This window comes from Asparagus officinalis, chromosome 9 (genome assembly GCF_001876935.1).
Source record: "Asparagus officinalis chromosome 9, Aspof.V1, whole genome shotgun sequence".
Classification (NCBI taxonomy): Eukaryota; Viridiplantae; Streptophyta; class Magnoliopsida; order Asparagales; family Asparagaceae; genus Asparagus; species Asparagus officinalis.
Window position 1 is genome coordinate 53,900,350 of NC_033802.1, and position 10,453 is coordinate 53,910,802.

Here is a 10,453-nt window from a genome sequence, read left to right on the forward strand (position 1 = left end):
CCAAGACACCCCTCGGGTGTTTCGAGCTTGCCGAGATACCCCCGGGTGCCTCAGTTTAGTCCGAGGTCCTTCCGGGTGTGTTTGCCGTTGATTCGTCGTCCCAACTCGGATTTAAATGATTCCGGGTGCGTTGGATGCTTGACGAGGAGTTCGATCCGCTCTGGTGATTGGATTATCTGTAGAGTGGTCGAGGCATGAAGGGTGTTGTCCTTTTTCGTCACCACTAAGGGTATACATATCGATCCTGATAAGGTGAAGGCGATACATGAATTGCAGCCCCCGAGGAATCTGAGAGAACTCAGAGGATTGCAAGGGCGTTTAGCTTATATCCGGCGTTTCATCTCAAATCTTTCTGGGAAGTGCCAACCGTTCTCTAAGCTGAACAAGAAAGGAGTATCATTCATCTGGGATGATGCCTGCCAAAAAGCGTTCGAAGATATCAAAACATATCTGGCGAACCCTCCTGTTCTCGTTGCACCGAAATCTGGTAAACCGTTCTTGATTTATCTCAAGGCGATGAACCACTCGATAAGTGCCTTACTAGCGCAAGACGATGATAACGGTCACGAACAGGCAGTTTATTACCTCAGTCGGACCTTGGTAGGCGCTGAGTCTCGATATCCGATGATTGAGAAAGAATGCCTTGCATTGGTATTTGCGATGCAAAAGATGCGGCATTACCTAGTGGGACAGACGATCTACGTTATCTCCAACGTTAATCCAGTACGGGTGTTTATGACGCAACCGGCCTCTATGAATTGGCGTCTAGCGAAGTGGGCCCTTCTCTTGTCCCAATACGATTTGCACTTCAAGCAGCAGAAGTCGATAAAAGGACAGGCGATTTGTGACCTTTTGGCGGCAAACCCGACCACAGATACGGCAGAAGTATATGATGACTTGCCGGATGAAACCCACGAGGTTAACACCACATCACACCAACAAGTATGGCAATTATACTTCGATGGTGCCTCAAGGGCAGTTAATAGAGTAATAACCCCGGGATGTCCTACAGTTTCCTCTGGAGTTGGAGTCGTCTTAATCTCCCCTGGAAAGCACGTGATGCCTCGGGCTTATTCGTTGACTAGTCCGTGCTCCAATAATGTTGCCGAATACAACGCGCTTCTCATTGGACTCAGTTTCGCCAAAGAGCTGGGGGTCGAATATCTCGAAGCTTTTGGAGATTCGCAATTGATAGTCAACCAAGTTCGCGGTGAGTATGAAGTCAGGAATCAAGACCTGATCCCGTACCACCAGGAAGCCATCAAAATGGCAGAATCTTTCGAAGAATTCTTTATTGAATACATCCCTCGTCTCCAGAACGCTTATGCAGACGCACTGGCGGCACTAGCAGTATCACTGGCACAGCCTCCCGAAGCTGAGCTGTTAGTCACAGTACGGACGCATCAACTCTGCGTACCCATATACAGTACGGAGATTGAAGAAGAAGAGGATAGAAACGTGAACGCCAAAGAGGTGAATTCAACTCAAATTGGGTCTGAGTCCCGAGATTGGCGTTTTCCTATCATCGACTACGTCCAATATGGTATCTTGCCAGAGGATGTAAAAGAAAAGGAATCAATCCGCCGAAGAGCTCCAAGATTCTTCTATAATACTGAAACCCATACATTATACCGTAGAGGGTACGACGGTCTTTTACTCCGATGCCTTTCGAACAGAGAAGCAAAGGAAGTTCTTAAGGAAGCACACGAAGGAGAATGTGGTGCGCATCAGCCCGGTCCTAAACTGTATGATCGCATCAGGAGGATGGGATATTTCTGGCCAACGATGGTTCGTGACGCAATCGAATACGCACGAGAATGCCACGCTTGCCAGATACATGCGAATTATATGCATCAACCGCCAGAGCAGTTGCACACGTCAACCACGTCTTGGCCGTTCGAGACTTGGGGCATGGACATAGTCGGTCCTATTTTTCCCCCTTCAGTCAAAGGTGATCGGTTCATCCTCGCGATCACAGATTATTTCTCAAAGTGGGCTGAAGCGATTCCGCTTAGAGAAGTGAAGACGAACAACGTCATCAATTTCATCAAGCATCATGTCATTTACCGACACGGCGTGCCAAGAAGGATCATTCATGACAACGGTCCACAGTTCATAAGCAATGCCTTCGTCAGATTCTGCGACAAGTTCAAAATCGAAGATGTTTCGTCGACAGCTTACTACCCCGCCGCGAATGGATTAGCGGAGGCGTTTAACAAGACGATCATCAAGATCTTGTCAAAGCTCGTGAAGACCAATAAACGAGACTGGGACGATAAACTCGGTGAAGCACTCTGGGCTTATCGCACCACCATACGCACGCCTACGGGAGCTACCCCGTATTCGCTGGTATACGGATGTGAAGCTGTGCTACCGCTGGAAATTCAGATTCCGTCCCTTCGGATCGCCCTCGCAACGGAGATGACGACGGAGGAACAACATCAGAAGCGTCTCGAAGAGCTCGAGAGGCTGGATGAAAAGCGTTTGGAGGCTCAACAACACATCGAGTTTTACCAAGCCAGGATGTCAAGGGCTTTTAACAAAAGAGTCCGACAGAGAAGCTTCAAGGAAGGAGATCTGGTCCTCGCTGCTCGCCGACCAATAATTCTCACCTCCAAGAAGAAAGGTAAATTCGAACCCAAATGGGAAGGACCGTTTGTAATAGACACAGTCTATTCAAACGGCGCATATCGCCTGATTACTCAAGAGGGCGCCAGGCAATTAATGCCAATAAATGGGAAGTTCCTGAAAAAGTACTATCCCTAGTACATTCAGGATAACTCATTTACCGGGAAGTTCCTCGAAGAATATTACACTTAATATTCTAGAGGATAACCCAAAATCATTGTCACCACCAAAATCCCTCACTGATCAATTTCAATTGACAGTGAGTCCACCAAAAATGTTTTTCTGGCCCTCTTGATTCTCTCCATGAGCAAGAGGTCCACTTTCAGTTCGGAGTCCCTTTTCGATAAACGAAAGAACTCCTTCCCTTTTTCTCTTTGGTTAAACCTTGTTCATGGTTATAACCGGAGTTGAAAATTCCACTTCGATAAACGAAGAACCCATTTTCAGTTTAGATAACTCATCCTATAAAAGGCAAGTTTATCTAAATTTTCCAGATTCTCGGAGTGGACACCCCACTTCTAGTTTCTTCTTCGCTGGAAATAGAATATAAAATTCTTCCTTTCCAGGATCAGGGAATAGAATATAAAATTCTTCCTTCCTTGTTTTCGGGTTCGCCTTCACCCTAAAAGAAGACCGGGAAATAGAATATAAAATTCTTCCTTTCCCGCACCAACCTTTTCTAAGAATCTATCAATCTAGGATTCATCCTAGGAAGTTTATCCCGAATCCTAAGCAGGGATAAGTCTGCGCCTAACACGCGCTGCCGGTTTAGTCTTTTTCCGCACAAAAAGACACCAGAGTCTGATTCTGGGGTATTTTATCCTGAAACCTAAGCAAGGATAAGTCTGCGCTTAACCTGCGCTGCCGGTTAGTTCTTAACCGTTAAAAAGAACACTCGTCCGCATATTCAACATTGCGGCAGGTTGTTATTAATAACACCAAAATCCATGCCTTACACGCATGGGGAATGTCATCCTGAATCCTAAGAAGGGATATGCCGACGCCTAACACGCGTCGCCGGTTTAGTCTTTTTCCGAACAAAAAGACACCAGAGTCCGATTCTGGGGTATTTTATCCCGAAGCCTAAGTAGGGATAAAGTCAACACCTAACACGTGTTGCCGGGTAGCCTATTCCCGTAACAATGGCGAAGTCTATGTATTCGACATCATAGCACGAAGTCTAAGGGAGTTCATTCCCTTAGCACAACGTTACATGCGGAACGGATTTAGACAATCCGCATGCTAGCCCGACTCAAACGGTAGTCGGTAAAGGCTAATCAAACCCGTTGAAGGCTGGGGGTTAGCCAAAAATCCTAAAGTCAACACCTAACACGTGTCGCCGGGTAGCCTATTCCCGTAACAATGGCGAAGTCTATGTATTCGACATCATAGCACGAAGTCTAAGAGAATTCATTCTCTTAGCACAACGTTACATGCGAACGGAGTTAGACAATCCGCATGCTAGCCCGACTCAAACGGTAGTCGGTAAAGGCTAATCAAACCCGTTGAAGGCTGGGGGTTAGCCAAAAATCCTAAAGTCAACACCTAACACGTGTCGCCGGGTAGCCTATTCCCGTAACAATGGCGAAGTCTATGTATTCGACATCATAGCACGAAGTCTAAGGGAGTTCATTCCCTTAGCACAACGTTACATGCGGAACGGATTCCGACAATCCGCATGCTAGCCCGACTCAAACGGTAGTCGGTAAAGGCTAATCAAACCCGTTGAAGGCTGGGGGTTTGCCAAAAATTCCATGAGTATTATGGTCAATCATTTCAAACGAAGTGAGGAATCATAATAAAGATAAAGATAAATCAGTTCCATTAAAGAGAATCAAATGTCAAGGTTTTCAGCAAATAAAATCATACATCAAGCCCATGGCTAAGAACCTGCTGACTGAATTCAGACAGCTTCTCATCATAAGAGCGTCTAAGCTCCTCCTGCAACTCAGCTCTGACAGACTCTTCGTTCGCGGCTAAAGTCCTCACAGCAACCTCCTCTGTCTCAGCCAGTGTCTGCTTCAAGGACTTCAGCTCATCAGATAAAGCAGCATGTGCTTGCTGATTTTGCATCTTTGCGTCTTCCTTCTCACGGAGTTCTCGTCGGAGCTGATCTATCTGAGAATCAAGCTCCTCAAGGGAAGATGATCTAGTGGCAAGATCAGCCTCAACTCGATCTATGCGGCCCCGCTGCACCTGAATCTCGAGCTCGGCAACCATCCGAGTACTGCGCCATGTCTGTAAGCGAGCATCCAACTCGGCAGCAACGAATGAAGAGGCACCTGTATCCCGGAGCTCATGAAACATCTGAAGCTCACGCTCTAAGCGATCAAGGTCATCAACCATAGCCGTCGCCAGATCCGGACATCCTATGTCCCTAATCAAATTTATCTTGGAATCGAGGTAGGGCTTAAATTGGCGAAGAGAAAGTCCGTCGTGGAGGAGTTTGCCAATTATAGCAGTCAGGGAGGAGAAATAAGAGCGGACTTCTACGCTGATGATGATCTTCTCAGGGTCATTCCCCGATAACAACTCCTTAACGAGGACATGAAGCTGAGAAGGAAGCCCTACACAAAGAAGAGAAATTCGTCAAAAGCCTCAATAAGGAAATGAATGGCTTTGCTCAGTTAATTAAATTATACCTCCTCCCCCTCGAGTCACTGGGGGTGGTGGAGATGTAAGGACTGTAGCTGCATCGACTGGTGGAGTTGGTCGTACAGCCGGCTCAACAGGGTCAGCCTCAACAAAAGCCCCTGTTAGGCACAAAACAGAAACATCATATTATAGTTGCATTAGTCAAGGAATTGGCTAGTCCTATAGTTAGCTTGAGAAGAGGCACGCACCTTCAAAATAACCGTTCCCGGGAGTCTGAGGGAGTACAGACTCAGGAAACATATCCTGAGGCGGCTGGCCATCGATCTGAGGAGAGTCATACATGAAGCTGAACATAGAAGTGTCCATAGGCAGGCCCTCCCCATCGAAGTCATCAATCGAAAAATCTGACATAAAAAGATATAAGGGAAGAGGAAGGAAACTATGGCCAATAGAGACAAGTTACCTCTTGAAGATGTACCTGGAATCACCGAACTGGGTCCTTCATTGACAGACTCCCCAACATGGGCGGTCTCTGCAGGCTTTTCTACCTGGGGCGGTGAGTCAGGCTCACCAGGAGATGCACAATCATCAGGACTCATCTCGCCTTCCTCACGATATCCTGCATAGGATGGGAAAGCATGAGCCAGAAGTTCTAAACGATCAAGAAAATGATCTATAGAATAGACGTTACCTCCGTCACTAACAGGATCCTCACCAGCCAAGTCCATCTCTGATGCTCGTGAAATTGCAGGCGGCTTGTGGGCTAATCTTTTCCGCCTATCAGCACGGACAGCAATCGAAGGTCTGGCCCGGGTAAAAGGACGGAATTCGTCGTCACTGTTGATCGCTGTCCCTGAAACATCGAATAGTGGTCAGAAATAGTAATTTGAAAATGCAGGGAAAAAGAAAGATAGGTGACTAACCTTGCTCCAAATCTGCCTCGTAGTCTTCAGGGTCTCCGCCTGAGGCCTCTCCAGCAGAACTAAAGGCCCTGTGACCTTCTGCATCAAGTCGGCGGGTCTTGCCCTGAGCCCTCTGTGATCGAGCACCGTCCTGGATAACACGAGAATCAAGTTGAGAGGCTTCTTCGGTCACCAACTCTTCGATAGGCTTCACACGGACAGTCTTATTAGCTGCTAGCAACCACTTGCAGCTCAGGAAAGTGAGGTTCAACTGTCGCTCAGTACCTGGGAGACTGAACCTAACTCCAGTGCAACCAGTCACGGTCCACAACCATGCACGAAGACCGTCCACCAGACCTCCATGAGCCCGAAGCTGCTGGCGCGGGTTCCCAACATAAAGCTGGTCATAACCGAACTGGCGGGCGAATCGGCAAGGTAGATACGGCTCTATGAAGCACTGGTTCCCCACCCGGAAAGTCAGGTAACCCGGCCTAATGTTCACTAGCCAATTAAAGCAGCCCATATCCAAATAAGTCCTATACTCCCTCGGCTTCTCCTCATCAATCAAAAACTCGCCGTACCGGGCGGGCGAATCGGCAAGGTAGATACGGCTCTATGAAGCACTGGTTCCCCACCCGGAAAGTCAGGTAACCCGGCCTAATGTTCACTAGCCAATTAAAGCAGCCCATATCCAGATAAGTCCTATACTCCCTCGGCTTCTCCTCATCAATCAAACACTCGCCGTACCGGCTGGAGAACTGTGGGAAGCAAGTGGAGAATGCCCAGCACTTGTGGACTTGTAGCTGACGCCTGATATCGGGGAATCCTCGGCCCTCCCATTCACCATTCTCAAGCAACTGTAGAAAGGGGACAGACTGATCTATGGCATTCGGTATTGACATCACATCGGAACGATGAAGAACGAACCAAGCCATCAAATAAATATACGGGAGCTCTACCTTAATGGTAGGAATCTGAGTCGGTTTATCATCATCTCTCCGTGTAAAAGCACCAGAAATCTGCCGAAGCCCTCGATGAATGTTAGCAACCATCACCGGAAGAAGCGAAAGTTCCTTCTTGTAGGCAAGCTGAACTGCAGGATAGAGCACTTCCAGTGGCAGAGCGTCACCAGACTGATACGGGACCACACATTTCTTCAACCAGATGGCGAGATAACCGGCAAGGAGAGTCATCGGACGAATCGGTGCGGTCGCATGATATAAGAACGATCTGAATTTAGTCCCTGCAGGAAAGCCACTCTCAGGACTGCTAATGGTATAGGATTGGGCGTTAGTCTTCTTCAGCAGCTCATTAACCTCTGAAGGAGTCAGCGGTGCCAGTTCACAAATAGATTGGCCAGAATGGCTCTCCAGATTCCCGAACAAATATGATGCGAACTGCTTCAGGCTCACATTTGCTTTGGTCCTCTTCGCTAGGGGCTTAGACTGCGCCAAAGCAATGTGATAATGACAAGTGAGGTCCCATAAGGTCTCGTAGCGGTCGGGCATGCGATCCTTCAGCTGACTCAACTCATGGTTGGAGGGAAAGTACTCCTGGTATAGCATCTGTCCCATGGGCAAGCCAGAAATCTTGTGCATCTCATGAAGAGCCAAGCCCAACTCTCCGTGCCTGGTCAGAAAAGTGTTGGAATCTGGATTATAAAGCTCGCATAGGGCAAAGAAATGCTTCGCGCTTGTAGGCAAGCCATGCATGGTGGCCCGAATGGCTGCATAAAGGCTGCAAGCATGTAACTCCTCGCTCCATCGGCTCAAGACGTACTTCGTCATACGAGCCCACCAAAACCTGTCCAAAGAATGGACCCAACCATAGAATCTGTGGCGCGGTGCAGGCATCTCCCGTCCTAAGTTAGCGAGGCGATTCCTCAAAGTAGAAGCAGTGGCAAGGAACTTGTTACGAGGCGGAGTATCTAGCCCCAGTACTCCAGGATGCAGTCCAACGATGTGATCCCTGCTCGAACCAGGAACTGTCTGATGAGTAATATAGCCGCAGTGGACGCTCTCATGCTCCTCTGTCAAACGCCACGACATCTCCTGTTTCACAGCCTGGCGTCTGAGCTCAGTCAAGGAACGGTGCCGAGGAATCTTCGGCAAATACATGAAACGACTGCCAGTCTGGTAAAGCCACTGCTCAGCTTCAATAAATGCTGCATCGGGATCCCTGGTAGAGTCTCCAAACAAGAAGTCAGTCTTCCTAAGAGACTGAACGGAACTGGCATCCTGCACGAGAGGCGCATCTGTGATCAGCTGGCGAAGAGCTTGATGGCCACCTTCCCTCACCACTTGGACAACTTCCAACGACGTGCCCGGAGCAAACTGGGAGGTGAACGGAATGGGCGAAAAGTCATCAGATGTGGAATAATACTCATCACGACGTCCATTCACCGCATGCGATGAAAAAGCTCCGGAAGGATATTCCACTGAAAACAAGCAGTTAAGTGTTTGTTAATTTCAGATATAAAAGGAAATTGAATTCATCTTACAAATTGGTAAGATAGAGTCATTGCCTTATAAAGGGCGAGACGATTTGGCCACATTGCGCATTTATAAGATAGGGTATATCGACAATATATCCCTGCCTTATAAAGCACGATGCAGCGTCAAAACGCCCCCTTTATTATGAGATGTGGTTTTGACCAAGCAAAACCCATCTTTAAAGCGTCGATCCTCACCAAGGAGAATCAAGGCTTTTCCCGATCGCCTCACCAAGGAGAGCAAAATGGGGTAAAAGGACTAATTTGCAAATTCTCAGAAAAAGAGGGTTAATTTGCAAAATTTCCATAAAGCGTCGATCCTCACCAAGGAGAACCAAGGCCTTTCCCGGTTGCCTCACCAAGGAGAACAACGGGGGGTAAAATGGACCAATTTGCAAATATCCAGAAAAAAGAGGACTAATTTGTAAATTTTCGAAAAAGGTCAAAAAATTGCTCACCAGCATATGAGGGAGGCGCGCCATCAACCGATGCAGCAGGAAAACGACCTCTCGATACTCGCGACATAATGGCCTACAGAAAAAGAATTCAAGAGGTCAGATCTAGAAATAAAAATCACTTTTTTATCCCCTAAAAAGGCGAGCTTGAGGCATCAAATCACTCCCTCAACCCTTATATGCGATCCCGCTATTCCATACACTAGATCAAACATGAAATAGATCAAGATTATGGAGATATACCTGAGGGGAAGCTCGAGGATCCGACAAAAATTAGATCTTGGAAGTGCTCGAACCACGCGCTCGAGGGGCTCGAAGGAAAGTCTAAATATGGAAGTTTCGAGGGATTTCTCAGTCAAGGATCAAAAGGAAGGATGAATCTAAGACGAAGATCGAGTTTTGAGGGAGAACGGAGGCTCGAGGGAAGAGAAATTCAAAAAGGAGGCAAAAAGGGGGGGGCCGGCCCTAGGGTAAAGAAAAAAGAAAAGAAAAAGACCCCCTTTATATAAGGTGGACCGGGTTGAACCAAACCGAACCGAACCGGACCGGACCCAGTTCGAACCAAAATCCAAATTGAAGCCGAACCGAGCATCGAAACGACTTCAAATCGAGCGACGATTCAACCCATCACTTACTCACTCTTCTCCCACATGTTCGGAAGAGTCGGAGGATTTTTTGAACCGATTTACTGCCTTTTTTGGCTCATTTTAAGCCGGTTCAGCTCATTTAGGCACAAAAACACTCCGAAAAGTATACGAGTATAAACTGCTTCTTAATACTCCAATAAGGTATATGAGTATAAACTATTCCCTATTTTTGGTTTGAGAAGTTCCTGGAGAATATTGTTTATAAATATTCTTAAGGATAACTCAACCACACTACGCCGGACAACGCGTTGTGCATAAAGACTCGACGCCACAATCAATGGTCAGCTCAAAGGAATCGACTTCAAGTTCAGAAAATTCCGACAAACGGTCAGACAATAAATGCAGCACCGGAACTCTTACAGACTTTCGACAAAGCACCGAAAAGCCTGGAGAATTGAAGGAGTCAAGAACAGAAGCCATTCCGAGGTCCCGTTATACCGACTGAAGGTAGGGACAATCATATCCAAAGTATCCCAGACTCTTCTATAAAAGAACGAGACTGAAATACTTTGGAGGGGGTATCTGTAGGCATATAAAATTGCTTATAGGTCCCCTAGCATAGCTCGGCACAAACCGACGAACCAACGAGGCGACGAGATCGACGAATCGCACAGAAGCGACGGAATGCATCCACCCGCGTGCAGAATCAAGCTAATGAGTTGAGGAATCAACGAGCCATCCAACCAAGGGGAAACTCGGACGAATCACGATCGAATCAAGATCAATTTCGGACTC